The sequence below is a fragment of the Schistocerca gregaria genome, chromosome 5, assembly GCF_023897955.1.
Source record: "Schistocerca gregaria isolate iqSchGreg1 chromosome 5, iqSchGreg1.2, whole genome shotgun sequence".
NCBI lineage: Eukaryota > Metazoa > Arthropoda > Insecta > Orthoptera > Acrididae > Schistocerca > Schistocerca gregaria.
Window position 1 is genome coordinate 252,119,917 of NC_064924.1, and position 18,233 is coordinate 252,138,149.

Here is an 18,233-nt window from a genome sequence, read left to right on the forward strand (position 1 = left end):
ATAGGGGGGATGTGGAGCGACTTGGAATGCTATTTCCATTAATTTTGCGATCACAACTGCTGAGGTATGTGCTGGTGCATTGTCGTAATGGAAAAAGACTGTTTTCCTGTCCAGTGGCGGGCGTTTTTCTTGCAGCTCGGTTTACAAACGGTCCAATAACTATGAATAATCTGCACCTTTAATATTTTTACCCTTCTTCAGATATTCTATGAGGATTATCCCTTGCAAATCCCAAAAGACAGTCACCATAACCTTTCCGGCCGACGGAATGGTCTTCACCTTTTTTGGTGCAGATTCTCCCTTGGTAACCCACTCTTTACAATGTTCTTTGGTCTCAGGAGTACAGTAATGTATCCATGTTTCATCCACAGTGATGAAACGACGCTTAAAGTCCTGCGGATTCTTCCTGAACAGCTGCAAACCATCCTTGCAACACTTCACACGATTCCGTTTTTGGTCAAGCGTGAGGAACCGCTGATCCCATCATGCGGATAGCTTTGTCTTGTTCAAATGTTTGTGCAAAATTCATTCTAGATGCCCACAGCACTAGCAATCTCACGCACCTTAACTCTCCTGTCATCTATCACTATGTCATGGATTTTATCAATGTTTTCTGGAGTCGTAACCTCCACAGGGCGTCCAGAACGTTCAGCATCACTTGTGCCCAGATGGCCACTCCGAAAATTTTGAAACCACCTATAAACTGTTCTAATCAAAGGTGCAGAGTTGCCGTAATGTTTATCAAGCTCCTCTTTAGTCTCCTGAGGCGTTTCGTCTTTCATAAAGTAATGTTTAATCACCACACGAAACTCTTTTTCGACGATTTTTCGACAATTACTCGACTTCCTTGATTCATACGAATGCCAAACACAAAGAAATAGACCAATATGGCTGAAATTTGGTGTGCGTTCTTTACAAAGATGCTGCTGACTAAAAATGACCTAGATACACGCCGGTGGGGCCATCTCTTGGACTTTTCAGGGACTTTTCAAATGCCCTTCGTACAGCTCCACAACAAGATCAAGACCTTCATTAGTATCCATAATACGATTATCACATACAATATTCCATTACCACTTCAATTTTTGTTACATCTAGTTATATTCGCTCTGGTAATAGTTGGTGAATCTCAGATATTCGTACAATTTCTCCATAAAAAAATATGGAAAATCAAAATTTACCAAGAATTTCTAGTTCTCACACGCCAGTCACATTAATATGACCACCTGTCAAAAGCCTGAATAAGTACCTTTTGCACTGCAGTGCAAAAAGAGAGTCAATGAGATTCAGGAAGGTACCGGCTGGTATGTGGAGCCTTGCCGACTCATCTGCCGTGACCATCTGCGCCAGATTTCTCAGTTGAAGATCCTTGGTGCGTACAGCCCGATCGATTGGGTCTCAATCCGAGGAGTCCGGAGTCCGTGGGATAACGGTAAATCAATCCTGGTGCTACCTGAACCACCTGGGTATACTGTGAGCCATGTGATAGGTTGCATTGTTCTGCTGGCTGATGCCTATGTGCCGAGGAAAAGTAAGCTGAACGTGGGAATGGACATGGTATCCAAAGTTAAATTCCCTCTGATGCTGATCCATTGTGCGTTCCATAATGGCGAAATCACCCAGGAAATGCTTCTAAACCATTTACCGGACTATAACGCTCCTTCTTCCGAAGTGAATCCTTCAGCCGATCATTGCAAGGTATTTGCTTTCACACGTTTCACGCCGTATTCGCCGACGGCCACCTGTGGGATGGATCATAAAACGATTCATCTGAAAATGCCACCTGTAGCCTCTCCCACTTTCGATTATGATGAGCAAATTAGAGTCTTCGTCGCCAGTGAACGGCAGATAGCAGGTCCGTGCATGGACCAGCGGCCTGGTGTGGAGGCCCATTGTAACGTTCGGCGAGCGTTCATTTCATTGGGGAGACACTGTTGGTAACCCCGTGTTTCATGCGGGGTGTTGCTCTACAGTTTCACATCAACTCGCCCGCAGTCATCTCCGCAGCGGTCGTTCGCCCCTGTCATCTATGATCCGTGATTTACCATAGTTGCCTTGGAGACGTTTTTTGACAGCAACACGGCAACACGCGAACAGTTTACAAACGTAGCCGTTTCGGAAATGGTTCCAGCCTTGGCCCGAAATCCTATGATCATGCCCTTTTGGATGCCAGACAAATCGATCCTTTTATACTCTCAACTACTGGTAGTTATTGCACATTGTGTCAGAGCTGTATGGAGTCCATAATTCCTTAGCCGATTGGCAGAATCATTCGCCAGTTGGTCCGCACTCATGAAGTGCTCGCCTGCGCGATGGCCAATGAGAGAACTGCCGGCCGTGTGCTTCGGCACCGCAAGCGAAGTGACTAATGGGTAACAAACACCGCCCACGTACGTTCACCGCTAAGAGTCTAGAGCTTTACTTCTGCCGTATCTGTACTCGCTTGCTCTTTGCAGGGCTAATCAAGCAGCTATGCTTTGCAGATTGTCTAAGGTACACACAATCAGTGAATTAATAAAGTTATTCCATTTACACAACTCGGTATCAAATTTTATAGTCTTTCAGTATAATGGTTAACAACTGTATGAATCTGTTTCACACTCTAAAAATTTAGGAAATATTAAAAATTATACAAAACTAAGATATATGTCTCAGCATTACAGTCAACATTTAGATGGATTAATATATTTTCGCAAATGCATCAGAGGATAACTTAAATTCAATAATTTATCACGAAATTCGATAGTAAAATAATATTTTGTTCAGAAGGCAGTAAGCGATGTAATACTCCACTTCTCAAATAGTACTGGCTTTCTTCAGCTGTTAGGGTTATTATTTTTGTATGTTACGATTTCGAAGTGAGAATGAGTGCATGAAAGCCCTGTCGTGTAATGGAACACTGAGTCAAATACATTGTATGATGTGCTTTATGTGCAGAAGCCAGTTTAATGAGCGTAGAACCAAGACCTTTACTTCTGTCTTTTGCGCTGCGTGGCCGTTCGGTTACAGGCGCCATATTACAGATTGCGCGCCCCCTCCCGCCAGAGGTTCGAGTCCTCCCTTGGACATGAATGTGTGTGTCATCAGTATAACGTATTTTAAGCAGCGTGTAACTCTAGGGACCGATGACCTCGGCAGTTTCGTCCCTTAAGAATTCACAGGGATTTGAACTTTTTTTTAAATTTCTGTTCTTAACACAAACAAAGGTGAGATTATTGCGGGAACGGATACAATAAATATGAAATTGGGATTGGTCAAGGAGGGAAATTATCGGGATGTTTAATAAAAATTATGAATCTAAGTGGTTACAGTATGTTCCAGTCAATTAGAAGAGAGTATGTTCGCACGTTGTCGATAAGAAAGATGTTTGCGGGCCATCGTCTCCAAGAGTTGTAAGCCGGCTATCGTATAGTGTGAAATTATGTTTTTATGTACGTGTAAAAGTGTCGTTAAGATGTTTTCACAGAGTTTTTTGGATTATGACGAAAATGAGAACAAAGAACGATTTCAGATATTTCGGGAATTTTGGAGAATTTTGTGACTCTCGTCCGATGATGAGGCAATAGATCAAGAGTTCTATACTTACGTTGGCTATTAGTAAGAAAACATACCATGCGCATTTGATAGCGCAAGCTGTAAGCAAACACTTAATTTTATATTATGAACTCTGTAGCGGTATGTGTATTGTTAAAATGATAAACTTTTACATTCAGCATGATAAAGAACGCTCTTTGAAGCAGGAAAAAGGTCTGATGCACCGTGCTGAAACGTATAATCCCGACATCCTCATGTTTAAAAAGATTTTGCACGCTGCATCACATTTACGAGAACGTCATTTCAGTACAGGTCGTGGTTCTAACTATACTCATCGAGGTAAGTCAGCAATTTCCAATAGAAAGACAAAACCTGCCTGAGGAAGATATGACCTCGTCGATACACGGTTACATTACTTGTCAAAAACTTCAATGGCCTTGATCGCAATAAAATATAACTACGCCTTTCTGATTACTAGTTTCAGTTGACTAGCAATCATCACACCATGTTTGCTAGTCAGTCGGTAATTAATTACAATGCTGGACACAATATGATCGTTACTAAGTATAACTCGACAAAGTTTTGCTGGTTTCATTCGTTAACAGTCGCTTATTGACAAACTTTTTGGTAACGATGTATTATACTCAGTAACGACGGTGTTGTCGACATTATTTGCTTAAATAATCATTCTTTGGTGAACATGATTTGACGATGTTTGCTAGTCATCTGACAACAGAACTCAGAAAGCTTTAATTACGTTTCACCGCAGTCAAAACTATAAATTTTTTTAAGGAAGTCTGCACCGCCGCAGGCCGTTGTAATCTGTGAGTCGCTTGATCTTTGCTTCTTACGTACATTAACAGACCGAGTCTTGGCGAATCTAAGCTGATAAACAGGTATGACATTTAATTTCGGTAATTTTTGTGCTGAGCCAGTAGACAGATAGACGTAGCTTCGTCATTTCGGTAAATGCACCCTGCTTGCTCGCTTTTATACAAGTGTTGGACAACAGTACGGAAACACTTCGAGAAATGCGTCCTTGAACATAAACGGAGATACTAATAAAGCTTGCAGGTCGAGCTGCTGCATTTCAGAAAGATCGGTTTCTGTGTTGTGTCCTCAATACGTTGCTAGCGTCAGCCGTGATCAGACCAGTGATCTGTGTAGCTGTGAGCACATTACGTCGGAGTTAAGTGAATTCAAAAGTGGGCAAATTGATGGTGCTCTTACGGTGGGTACTTTCGTAACCAAGGTAGACGCAGTGTTGGGTGTATCAAGAGGCACCGTACAAAAGAGCGGAAACCGTGAAAACGCCATCCGCTAACTCACAACACGGACGGAGTGATCGTAGCGTACAGTCATTAAAGAGAATTGTGGCGCAAAGTAAGATGACGATAACGGCAGAAGTCAATGCTCAGCTGCATGTCGCACTCGCGAAACCTGTCAGCAGCAAAACGACAAGAAGGGAATTCCAGAATCACTTGTCAGTACTGCAAATGCCCATAAGGGACAAGGTGGTGCCGAAACCATAAAAACCAGACTATGAATCAATGCAAGCAAGTCATTTGGTTGGATGAGTCTCGTTTCACACTGTTCCCAGTTTCTTGCCGCGTTTCCATTCGAAGAGTGAAACAGGCGGAGGTTCGTTGATGATTTAGGAAGCCATATCGTCGTACTCCATGGGCTCGTGGTTAATGTGCAGGACCGCATTACTACCAAGAATTATGTGGCGATTTTGGCTGATCGCTTGCATGACATGGTACAAAGTTTTTTCTCCAGTGGTGGAACTGTGTTCCAAGGGCTGTCTCTCACACAGCTCGCATCGTCCAAGATTGGTTTTGTCAGCCGAAGAATGAATTTTGATATCTCCTCTGACCACCAGTCACCAGATCTCAAAATTACTAAGTTTTCATGGTATACTTTGGAGAGAAGTATGTGGGATTGCTAGCCATCTCCATTACCATTATATGGATTTGCGACTATTTTGCGGGAATATTGGCGTAAGAAATCATTAAAACCAAATAGGACCAGTATTTATCTATTCCAAGACGCCAGGAAGATGTTTTAAATGCTAACGCTTATGGTACTGCGCATAAGTCATGTAAATGCGTTGTTTCTTAGTGTTCCCATATTTTTGTTCACACCCTGACTGTCAGCTCTGTTAGACTGGCACAGGAAAGGACTGTGTTTAAACTTTGTGTATTTTTGGAACCTAAACTCAATTGTACAAGTGAGCTTCGAGTGTTATTTTATTAGCACAGACTTCAGCAGCAGTAAGCGGTTAAACTAGCAGAGAATTACTGAACGCATAATTATATGGAAACGGAGAAATAACAGCTTCTCTGAATTCCATCCGTAGCGAACGGGCAAATTTCAGAAATAGAGCTACTTAGTTTGTATAACGAGTGGCATCTGATGCATACTCTGTGAATATGGAAAACTGAACCCACAAAGCTAACGGTGGACTGCAGTCGTGTTAGTTATTCGCGTTGTACATAATTCGAAACTACACGTTTCGTTCTTATGCTGTATATTATTCGAAGCTACATGTTTCGTTTCCATAAAGTACAAAACAAACTTCCTACGGTGTGTAAACTATTTAGTATTTGCGCCACTGTTTCTGAGAGAAACAAGTACCACTTATGTGTAAATCATACTTTTATTTCATGCGTTTTGCATAACATACTTCAAAGCTGTTGAAAGACAATGAAATTGAATGTTCATTCAGCAAAAGAACACCTTGGTCCGTGACCAATATAACTTTAAAGGTTATTAGAATATTTATAAGATAAACGTCTTTATATGAGTCAAAAACGTGAGGGCAAATTTGCAACATTTTTCATGAGGATCCCGCTATAGCTTGCAACTGTCAGTAGTAACGCTCATATTATCAAACTCAACTTTCAGATTTTATTCTTGAGAATCTGCTTGTGTTCCTTCCATGAATATTTTGGATCCATTTAACTGCAAGTGTTACATAAATGAACACAGTTTGGGACATACCTTGTTAACATTTTCGCCTCAGAATTTCTACATCGTCTAGCAATTCATATTTGTGAGTTACATAGTTCTTGTAAATACTTTGAGGCAAATACTAGCAACCACCCTAAAAATGAACCGTGGACTATACTTCCCCAGTCCCTACTGCAAATTAGATAAAATTCGCTTGTTACCCTGTCACAATGGTAACGATACACTCGAAGACAAAAAGGAAAAAAAGGCACACCGCGAAGAAAATATAATGGAACGGAAATCGTAGATCTATTGCACATGTGTAGACAAACAAATGATTACAATTTCAAAAAAATTCGATGATTTATTCAAGTGGAAGATCTTCACATAGTGAGCAAGTCAATAACGCTTGGCGCTGATTGACATACTTGTTGTATGTTCTTATAACGAACATTGTGTCTGATTTCGTCCAACTGATGCGTTAGATTGTCAAAATCCCGAAGTAGTAGGAGGTCCGCGCTCGTAATGCTCCAAACATTTGCAATTCAGGACTCATCCTGCTACCTTGTTAGTCAACGTGGGGTTTGGCAAACACGGAAGAAACACCAGAAATTGTCTCTGTGTGTGGGCGAGCTCTATCTTTCTACATGAAGGGCAACAAAACGGGGCGCAGAATACCTGAAATCTGGCTTCTCAAGATAGAGTGGATCAGGTTATGGTTGTGGAAAGGGGCCAAAATCGGTTACTGTCAGTAGCACAAAACACATAACTTTATTTTTCAAAAACACTTAATCACAAATGCCATTAAAAGGATTCGAAACAATACGGATGAAAGCCCGAACACAAGTTATTAAAATTGCTTTAAGGAACAAACGCAAAGAGAAAAACTTTCTTTAATAATTAGTTTAAACAAAGAATCTTCACAATTTTAATTTAAGGCTTATATATTTCACGTAAAAGCTAGGCTGAAGGCCATATACTGAACGTTAAACGACCCAAAGCTTACGGTCAGAATAACAAAGATTTCAAATGCAGCCAAATCTCCTTTTTAAAAATACTTTTTAGCAAATCAATATTGAAAGCTTAGTGTTCAAAATGGCTCTGAGCACTATGGGACTCAACTGCTGTGGTCATTAGTCCCCTAGAACATAGAACTACTTAAACCTAACTAACCTAAGGACATCACACACATCCATGCCCGAGGCAGGATTCGAACCTGCGACCGTAGCAGTGAAAGCTTAGTGTAAGTCGGCTGAAAGACTTATTTTAAAAGTAAAGGCCTCTCACAGTACTTGATACAAGAAATCACAATCTAAAAACAACAGAACGATGTTGCTCAGAAGTGTTCCAAAGGTCGGCCTGAGGAGGTAATTCTAACATAAGTTTAGGTGAGACAGGCAGCCAATAGCAAGAATAAATAATCGGATGGCAAGCCGACCCAGAGACGGCTGAAGGACCGAGTAACAACCTAATTAATTCCCTTCCGCACGACAACGGAAAATATCAGCCGTGTACGAAGAGACCAGCAGCACTATGTCTTCGAAATTGGCGTCTAAAAACAGCCAAGGCACAATAACCAGTCAAAAATGTGAACAACACCAAAGGCTGTCGAGGTACACGCCGTGCCAGGCAGCATCAACACGACGAGGAAACAGACACTCGCTGCTCTGTCCCAACCGACCGATTGCCTACTCCGGTACGGAGCAGCATTCATAGCTGCTTAGTGGAAATCACTCAAGCTACACACAGTGCCACGTAGACACTTCCACCAAGAACTTCGACAATCCTAAAATCAAGCACTGTGGAACAACAAGGCCGAATCACAATTCGACCCACGCCGAGTTTCCGTAAGGGGTGGGCGACCAAATACACATCGCCCGACGAGTCGACGGACCGAACGACCAACCAACGGTGGTTCCCGCTACATTCTCCTTCCGTCGGACAGTACATGTGTGTAGCAAGCGGCCGGCGAGTACTGGCTGCCCGCACCTCACTGGCGCCGCGTCCCGACTGAACTCACCGCACACCACGACTCAGAAATACTAGCGCTCCCTCCAATGATAGTAGACGGTGCACTTACCGATAAGCGCCGCTGCTCCCACTCACGGGCAAGCAAACCAGCAACTTAGTGACACCAGTAAGTCGAATAAGAAACGAGGTGACAGTACCTTAAAGACAAAATGACAACCAATAAACGGCATGAACTCGAGCCGCTCACAGCTCAATGTCATCGACGTATTGCTGTGCTGTACGGATGCCCCGGATGTCAATCGAAGGAGTCCTGCTATAAAAAGAAATGGCGCCCAAAACATCGTACCTGGTTGTCGGTCCGAATGCCCCACTGCTGTCTGGGGCGCCTCCAGACACCTCTTCAACCTGGACTCTCATTGATTGGACTCGCGATTCGAACTGAGAAGATAAGCCAAGACACGATCTGCTAAGATGTGTTGGAGACGCGTCGGACAGCGGTTGGTTACAAATCTGACTGTTGCCTGCCATACGACCCGACAGCTGGGAGTGGTTTTGTGGGGTGTCTTTTCATTTCAGCCTCTTTGCTCGTTATCCGCGGCAATCTTACAGCGCAGCAGTATGTCAGCGATATTCTACGCCCTGTTTTGTTGTGCTTTGTGGCAAGCTATCTTGAGCTTACAGGTAGCAAGATAATGCACTGCTTGTCTTCGTGGTTGCCGAACCTACCTTGGCCAGCAAGGTCCCCAAATCTCTCCACAATTGAGAACACGTGGAGCATTATAGGCAGGGCCATCAAACCAGCTAGGGATTCTGACGATCTAACGTGTCAATTGAACAGAATTTGGCCCTATATCCATCAGAACGACATCCAACAACTCTATCAATGAACGGCAAGCCTAATAACTGCTTGCATAAGGCTCGGAGGTGGAGCAACTCGCTACTGACTTTCTCAAATTTTGAAGCTTCTTCCTTTCAAGAAAGTGTCCATTTTTTGAAACAGTAATCATTTGTTTGTTTGTACATGTACATCACATATACCGATTTCCGCCCCATTCAAATAATTCCTTCGTGGTGTGTCGTTTCTTGTCTTAATAACAATAATAATTACCCGTTGATAATATAGAACACAGAGTTTGCCCTGCGACTGGCCGATAAGAGCCTGCATGACCTAGAAAATTAGCCCTCACTCTGCTAGAAGCTGCAGAGGTCAACTGTAGTGAACACCCGTAGAACAGTTAGTAGCCGGCCGCGGTGGCCGTTCGGTTCTGGCCCTGCAGTCCGGAACCGCGAGGCTGCTACGGTCGCAGGTTCGAACCCTGCCTCGGGCATGGGTATGTGTGATGTCCTTAGGTTGGTTAGCTTTAAGTAGTTATAAGTTCTAGGGGACTTATGACCTAAGATGTTGGGTCCCATAGTGCTCAGAGCCATTTGAACCATTTAGAACAGTTAGTAGGGTTCTTCGAGAACATAATTTAGTGTCTACGTGGAACTGTGTGTAGCTTTTGAGATTTCCATTGAACAGTTATGAATGCTGTCTGCGTACCGTAGTAGGCAGTCGGTCGGTTGGGATACAGGAGCCAGCGTACGTTTCCTCGTCGTGTTGATGCTGCCCGGCACGGCGTGTAGTTCGAGAGCCTTTGGTGTTGTTCATATTTTTGACTGGTTATTGTGCCTTGGCTGTTTTTAGATGCCAATGTTGAAGACTTAGTGCTGCTGGTATCTTCGTCTACAGCTGATATTTTCACTATAATAATGCCGTGTAAAAATGAGTGATTTAGTAAATACTAATGTTATTATTGTTACTTGTGATGACAGATACCATTACGTCATTTTTGTAACTCATACCATTTATTACAGTTTGGCACTGACTTACAGTTCAACTTAAATTTCTGAGAATGTTTTATTTGTTGATGCTACCGAGAAACAATCAGAAAAGTGCCACAGGGTGTACGCCGCTCACATTTTGGTTGAAGTCCAGCGAGCACCTCAGGAGGCAATTATGTAATTTATCGAAATAGCATGCAGAAGAAACATAAATCTCTGCAGCAGACCCAAAACCCTATAAATCACCAATTTCACCGAAAACTCCTGAAATGCTGCGTACTCTCACCACTGGGAGACATTATCGAAGGACGCTTTAAACTTTTTTTTTAAAAAACGTGGTATCGCTGGTTTCCAGCTGTCAATGGCCCTTTGAAAACATGGAAACGAGTTGAGTGCACCTATGTTTGCATGATCGCAAAAACCATGAATTTTAAATGATTTTTAATGAATATTGGATGACAGAAAAAATGTTTATTGCCATTTATCACACGCTGGGGTCAGTAACTGTGTTTCGTGCCAACTATCAGCGCTATTCGAAGAAAAGCTGCACATGTCAGTCAAATGAACTATAATAAAAATATTTTATAAAATATTTTATTACCTCTACTAAAAATATTTTTGACGTATGTGTTAATGAAAATTGGAAATGGAAGAACGTCTAACCTTCTCAAATAGCCAAATTGAGCAATTTTGGTCCTTTCACTCGCTACTGTTTTTGGGAATAAAAAGGAAGTATTTAAATATATTTCTATACAAACTTATCTTATGACATAATATTGTGAATAACGCATGACTTAGAAGGTCTTTCTTCCGAATTAGGTGAGCAGTGACAATAACGTGTGTTGTTTATACAGTCATCGTGTTGCTCCATTTGCAGGAGTTAGGTTTTCACATTGCTCTTCATAGTACAGTTCTTCTCGTGAAATTCGTCGTGAATGATCCGTCGCAGTTCGATATCTTTAGCAATGATCCGAAATGACCGATGTAAGTTAGCATTGAAGCTGTGCGGCAGAATTAATTGACAACGAAGGTAATGTCTTTGGTACTTGGGTACTTAGTAATTTACATTTGAAATTTAGAGTTAAATTGTTTCTTTGGACTGCTAATTCTGTTTCAAAGAAAAGTTTTCAATTATTAACTCACAAACGTGAACTGTTAAGGCAAAGACAATTAAGAATTTTCACTAGTTACATTCTTCTCTGATTCATTAATAATATGGATAATGTCAAACACCCGTTAATCTTTATTCATCACTTGTAAATTTGAGAAATTTTGGTTCTAAGGTTGTTATAAATGAGGAAGATGTGCACACATAGTTTGGTAAACGTTTAAAATGATCAATAGGCCATAGATTTAAGTAAATATTCGCCATTATTTCGCATACGGCGATAAAGCAAGTGTGTTTCGGAGAACACAGACCTAAGAGTCAGTAAAGCGACACTGGAAAGGATAATAAAAAATATTTTCCTGGTCCTCTCATTTAAACTACTCGTGGGTCTACAGAAACTGTTTTCTCACGTACTCAAGATGCTAGGAATCCAAGTTCTGTGCAATTTAATGTTCACGTCCTAATGTAACGTGATGCTGTGAATCGTTAAAAGAAAACAATCTGCAAGATAACTTCATGTTTGCAGGACATACGTGCGGCACATGCTAATTCGGCTACCAATGCCATTAGAGTGCATTCTTTTTGAAATAAATAGGAATATTTTTCGCCATCTCGACTGGTGCTAAATACCTCTGAGTTATTGGATGGTGTTCAAGAGTTTGATAGCTTTAGTATTTAAACGTGCAATATTCAAGTGATGTTTTATGTCTGGCATTAGCGGAGTGTGACGATACTGAGGACAAGACAAGAGCGTGAGAAGGAACTTTTGAGTTCTGTTTCTTTAACAGGTGGTAACTAGTTGAAATTGTGTACTAAAGTTGGTTTCATACGCTACAGCTTGGCATTTTATAAGAAACGCGATGTCGTTTACGTCGTCTATTTGTTTATTTTTTCCTCCTTTCTTTCCTCCTAATCTCTTCTTAATCTCGTCATTTTGCAGGGTGGAACGGAAACCCACCGACACATGTTCAAGGTTGGAGATGCTCCAGCTACATTTCCTGAGTATGTGTATTAACGAGCTGTGCTATGCGAAGTCTTATCACAGAGTAAAACGTAATTATGAGCGATAAAGTCTCTTACCACAGAGCTGCCTTTGTTTCTTAGAATTTCTTTCACATGTATAAGTATTGTGAAGTGGTTGCCACCGTAGCTGTAACATCTCAGCATACCGTAGCGTCGATCTTACATTTAATCAAGTTAACCCTACTATGATAAAGATATCGCCCAACTCTTCATCAGCAGAATTCTGCATATTGTGTGTTTCACTGTTACAGTACATCTAACACTGCCGGAAAAAGTAATACGAGAGAGAACGAACAGTAATGCATGGAAACCTGAGGGCTAATATAAATGTGGGTCTTGTGTGCTAGTGGCTGGAGTAGGTTCGTTTCCAAACAAGACACAAACTGCATACCGATGACAACTGCACTGTTGTGCAGATATTTTCAGTGGAGTAGAGATAAAAAAGTAAATAAGGGTAAGAAAACAAATGTAGTTAATTCGTAACTAGCTATCGGCGTCCACTGGTCCCCTGTATCAAAGTTCTCGGAAAATATCCCTGAACAGCCTCCCAGATTTTCGTTGACTGACACTATCAGTCTAGAGACGCGATCTATTATTCCAACGAATGTCGCTTTATCAAAAGAAAAAAAAAATTGTTAGCCAAGACCGTATATGCTGATGGGAAATTTGGTAAGTACAGTGCACAACACAATTAAACTGCCTCCCACTGCGACGCACAAGTTTGGAATTTTGATCCACCCTTCCTCTGTAATGACCCAGAAGCGTGACGTCCTTCCGCGTCGCCCTCGAGCTCGACGACGTTTCAAACAGCAAGGAGTCGAGGCATGTGGAAAAAAGGACAGAGTACATGCGAGGCGTAAACTGGGTTAATGATGTTACATTAGCACCACAACAACGCCCAGTGCCTACGTGGACGCGTCGTCATACCTCCTATTATCGCAGTTTCATCCCTTCTTACGGCGCTTGCGATGGAGGTCAGAACCACGACACCCTACGTTGAAGTCAGGCGGCTTTCATGCCGAGGAAAGCATTTCAGACACACCGTCGCTCACTGTCGACGCTGAAAGGCCTAAGGGGTTGCATTAGGGGCGTCAGTGAAATCACCCCTTCCCTTGTGGCGTTTAATCCTACACATATTGGCAGTTTGATGAGTGACATGACGAGGTTCTTGACAACCTTTGACACTGTTGACCAACTTCACCTTAACGTCGAAATGCAAAATTGCATAAGTAGTCATTTGCAAACACGATCTGATCGTCCGTTCTGTGTAATAGTTTGATATCTGATTAAATTGACATACTTATCCACGGCTTGATGATTCAACCTTACTCTAAGGATATGGTGGGCTAGTAACCACACTGAACGCGATTTTACTCCTTTCGAGTTTAGACCAGTACTCTGGTGTAAAGCGTGCAGCTACTAGGAACCGTTCAGAACTATTGGCTGATATCTGAAGGCGAACCGAAACAGCAAAGGGTGCTTGTCTTATCTCAGCCCTCCTGTTCCGCCCATTTCTGTGTCGTGATGGCTCTGAGCACTATGGAACTTAACATCTTAGGTCATCAGTCCCCTAGAACTTAGAACTACTTAAACCTAACTAACCTAAGGTCATCACACAACACCCAGCCATCACGAGGCAGAGAAAATTCCTGACCCCGCCGGGAATCGAACCCGGGAACCCGGGCGTGGGAAGCGAGAACGCTACCGCACGACCACGAGATGCGGGCGATCACAGAGGGATTTCACACTGACACATGCGTAATTAAACTGCAAAGGGATGCTCCTAGACCTTCCAGTCTGGCAGTCCCCGCAGTACCACCCGCCTACCTTGTATGTATGTACGTATGTATGTACGTATTAAACCGGGGACCTAGAAACGACGGAGAGGCTTCGCCCTCCGTAGCCCAGTTTCACAACAGGCCACAACAATTCGCAATCCACAATCCATTCACCCCACCGCTGCCCCACACCGAAGCAATGGTAATTGTGCGTTTAGGCCCCAGTGGACCCCCTCCTTCCCCGTTCTTTTCCCCTTCCCGGGGATGTCTCATACCAGACGACTGTAAGACCAAATGTTTGTGTGGTAGAGTGATTATGGCGTACGCTTATGTGGAAACGGTTTTTGCACAGCAATCGCCGACACAGTGTAACTCAGGTGGAATAAGGGGAACCAGCCTGCATTCGCCGAGGTAGATGGAAAACCGCCTTAAAAACCATCCGTAGGCTGGCCGGCACACCGGAGCTAGACACTAATCAACGGTGCGGATTCGTGCTGGGGACCGGCACGTCTTCACGCTCGGGAAGCTGCGCGTCAGACCGCGCGGCTAGCCGGGAGGGACGCCTACCTTCGTTAAGTACCTTAAAAATGCAAACAAAACCCGCCACGAGAACTCTAGGAGGTTCCAGGTAGGCTAGACTTCTGGCCTTGAGCTTGCTAGAACGACATCCAAAATACAAACTGTGTCGAAGGAGTATCCAACCATCGACGAATACACATACAATTTTAATCACATGGATGTGAACAAGGATTTTTGTCGTTATGTAAGAACTCAGATCACAATATAGTTGTGATGAAGAGTAGGCTGAAGTTCAAGACATTAGTCAGGAAGAATCAATACGCTAAGAAGTGGGATACGAAAGTTCTAAGGAATGACGAGATACGTTTGAAGTTCTCTAGCGCTATAGATACAGCAATAAGGAATAGCGCAGTAGGCAACACAGTTGAAGAGGAATGGACGTCTCTAAAAAGGGCCATCACAGAAGTTGGGAAGGAAAACATAGGTACAAAGAAGGTAGCTGCGAAGAAACCATGGGTAACAGAAGAAATACTTCAGTTGATTGACGAAAGGAGGAAGTACAAACATGATCAGGGAAAATCAGGAATACAGAAATACAAGTTGCTGAGGAATGAAATAAATAGGAAGTGCAGGGAAGCTAAGACGAAACGGCTGCAGGAAAAATGTGAAGACATTGAAAAAGATATGATTGTCGGAAGGACAGACTCAGCATACAGAAAAGTCAAAACAACCTTTGGTAACGTTAACAGCAACGGTGGTAACATTAAGAGTGCAACAGGAATTCCACTGTTAAATGCAAAGGAGAGAGCAGATAGGTGGAAAGAATACATTGAAAGCCTCTATGAGGGTGAAGATTTGTCTGATGTGATAGAAGAAGAAACATCAGTCGATTTAGAAGAGATAGGGGATCCAGTATTAGAATCGGAATTTAAAAGAACTTTGGAGGACTTACGGTCAAATAAGGCAGAAGGGATAGATAACATTCCATCAGAATTTCTAAAGTCATTAGGGGAAGTGGCAGCAAAACGACTATTCACGTTGGTGTGTAGAATATATAAGTCTGGCGACATACCGTCTGACTTTCGGAAAAGCATCATCCACACAATTCCGAAGACGGCAAGAGCTGACAAGAATTATCGCACAATCAGCTTAACAGCTCATCCATCTTAGCTGCTTACAAGAATAACATACAGAAGAATGGAAAAGAAAATTGAGAATGCGATAGGTGACGATCAGTTTGGCTTTAGGAAAACTAAAGGCACGAGAGAGGCAATTCTGACATTACGGCTAATAATGGAAGCAAGGCTAAAGAAAAATCAAGACACGTTCATAAGATTTGTCGACCTGGAAAAAGCGTTCGACAATATAAAATGGTGCAAGCCGTTCAAAATTCTGAAAAAAGTAGGGGTAAGCTATAGGGAGAGACAGGTCATATACAGTATGTACAACCAAGAGGGAATAATAACAGTGGACGATCAAGAACGAAGTGCTCGTATTAAGAAGGGTGTAAGACAAGGCTGTAGCCTTTCGCCCCTACTCTTCAATCTCTACATCGAGGAAGCAATGATGGAAATAAAAGAAAGGTTCAGGAGTGGAATTAAAATACAAGGTGAAAGGATATCAATGATACGATTCGCTGATGACATTGCTATCCTGAGTGAAAGTGAAGAAGAATTAAATGATCTGGTGAACGGAATGAACAGTCTAATGAGTACACAGTATGGTTTGAGAGTAAATCGGAGAAAGACGAAGGTAATGAGAAGTAGTAGAAATGAGAACAGCGAGAAACTTAACATCAGGATTGATGGTCACGAAGTCAATCAAGTTAAGGAATTCTGTTACCTAGGCAGTAAAATAACCAATGACGGACGGAGCAAGGAAGACATCAAAAGCAGACTCGCTATGGCAAAAAAGGCATTTCTGGCCAAGAGAAGTCTACTAATATCAAATACCGGCCTTAATATTAGGAAGAAATTTCTAAGGATGTACGTCAGGAGTACAGCATTGTATGGTAGTGAAACATGGACTGTGGGAAAACCGGAACAGAAGAGAATCGAAGCATTTGAGATGTGGTGCTATAGACGAATGTTGAAAATTAGGTGGACTGATAAGGTAATGAATGAGGAGGTTCTACGCAGAATCGGAGAGGAAAGGAAGATGTGGAAAACACTGATAAGGAGAAGGGACACGATGATAGGACATCTGCTAAGACATGAGGAAATGACTTCCATGGTACTAGACGGAGCTGTAGAGGGCAAAAACTGTAGATGAAGACAGAGATTGAAATACGTCAAGTAAATAATTTAGGACGTAGGTTGCAAGTGTTACTCTGAGATGAAGAGGTTAGCACAGGAAAGGAATTCGTGGCGGGCCGCATCAAACCAGTCAGTAGACTGATGACCAAAAAAAAAAAAAAAAAGAAAAAAAAAGAACTTAAATGTTAGTCTGACTTAAGTTTAGCAGCTTACAAGAACGCGACAGCATCGGGTAGTATTTTAATGGCTGTTACGTAAACTACGGAGAGCAGAATGTTGTTTCTTGGCCAACAGTGAGTGCAAATGGCAGTGTCACCAGTAGTTGTCCATGTCAAACAAGAGCTGTGTTGACACGGAGCTCTGGGCATCTCTGCTGCTACAGGATAGTTCACGAGAAACGGATTCCTGGTGATAAGGGTCTCTCGAATGCGTGGCTTTAGAACTTAGAACTTATACCAGTTGGTGTCACACACACACACATTTTTATCTTTTCTCCAGTAGGTAAAAAGTTGAGTATATGTTTGTTGTTGATCGCCAAGTCCTTTGCTGCTAATAAATTCTTCAAATTAATGAGTAACTGTTGTCCAACGTTCATGAAACATTGTATTAGTCACGATAGTAGCAAATGAGTCTCTTATCATCGAATAACAATTTTTTTCTTCAATTTCTATACGATTTTAAAAACAAAATTTTTGAAAATAGCTGTCAATACATTTTACTAGTGAAGCAACGAAAATGGAATTTGCACACATCTCACCTTCATATCAACTGCAAAAATATAGTGTGTAAAAGGAGTGGAAAGTCATAGTAAAATCAGGAAAACTTAAAAAAGTAAAGAATTAATATATTTAACTCGAGGTTTGTGAAGCTCTCAACAAAATCTACACAAATTTATTGCTTTTAGGCAAAACATAGTTTATAGACGTTCATTAATGCTGTCAATTTAGAATAAGCGGCTGGCCTCTATTACAAAGTTTTGACATGATTGTCTGGTAAGAAAATGTAAATTCGCAAATTTTCCTAAGCATAACTAATAAACATCTAAAGACCGCTCTTAATGTAAATAGATAAACCATACAAAACAATAAAAATATGGAAACAGATACCTTCATGTTACACACAGAGCATGTAAACACAAACCTTCAGGATCTATGGAAAACTCACCATATTAGCGTTAAAGGACCGTAGAGCAAAAAGTAATTAATCGTATTGCCAAAAACAATTTCAATTACAAATAAATAATTCTGCACATATATGACACATATACTT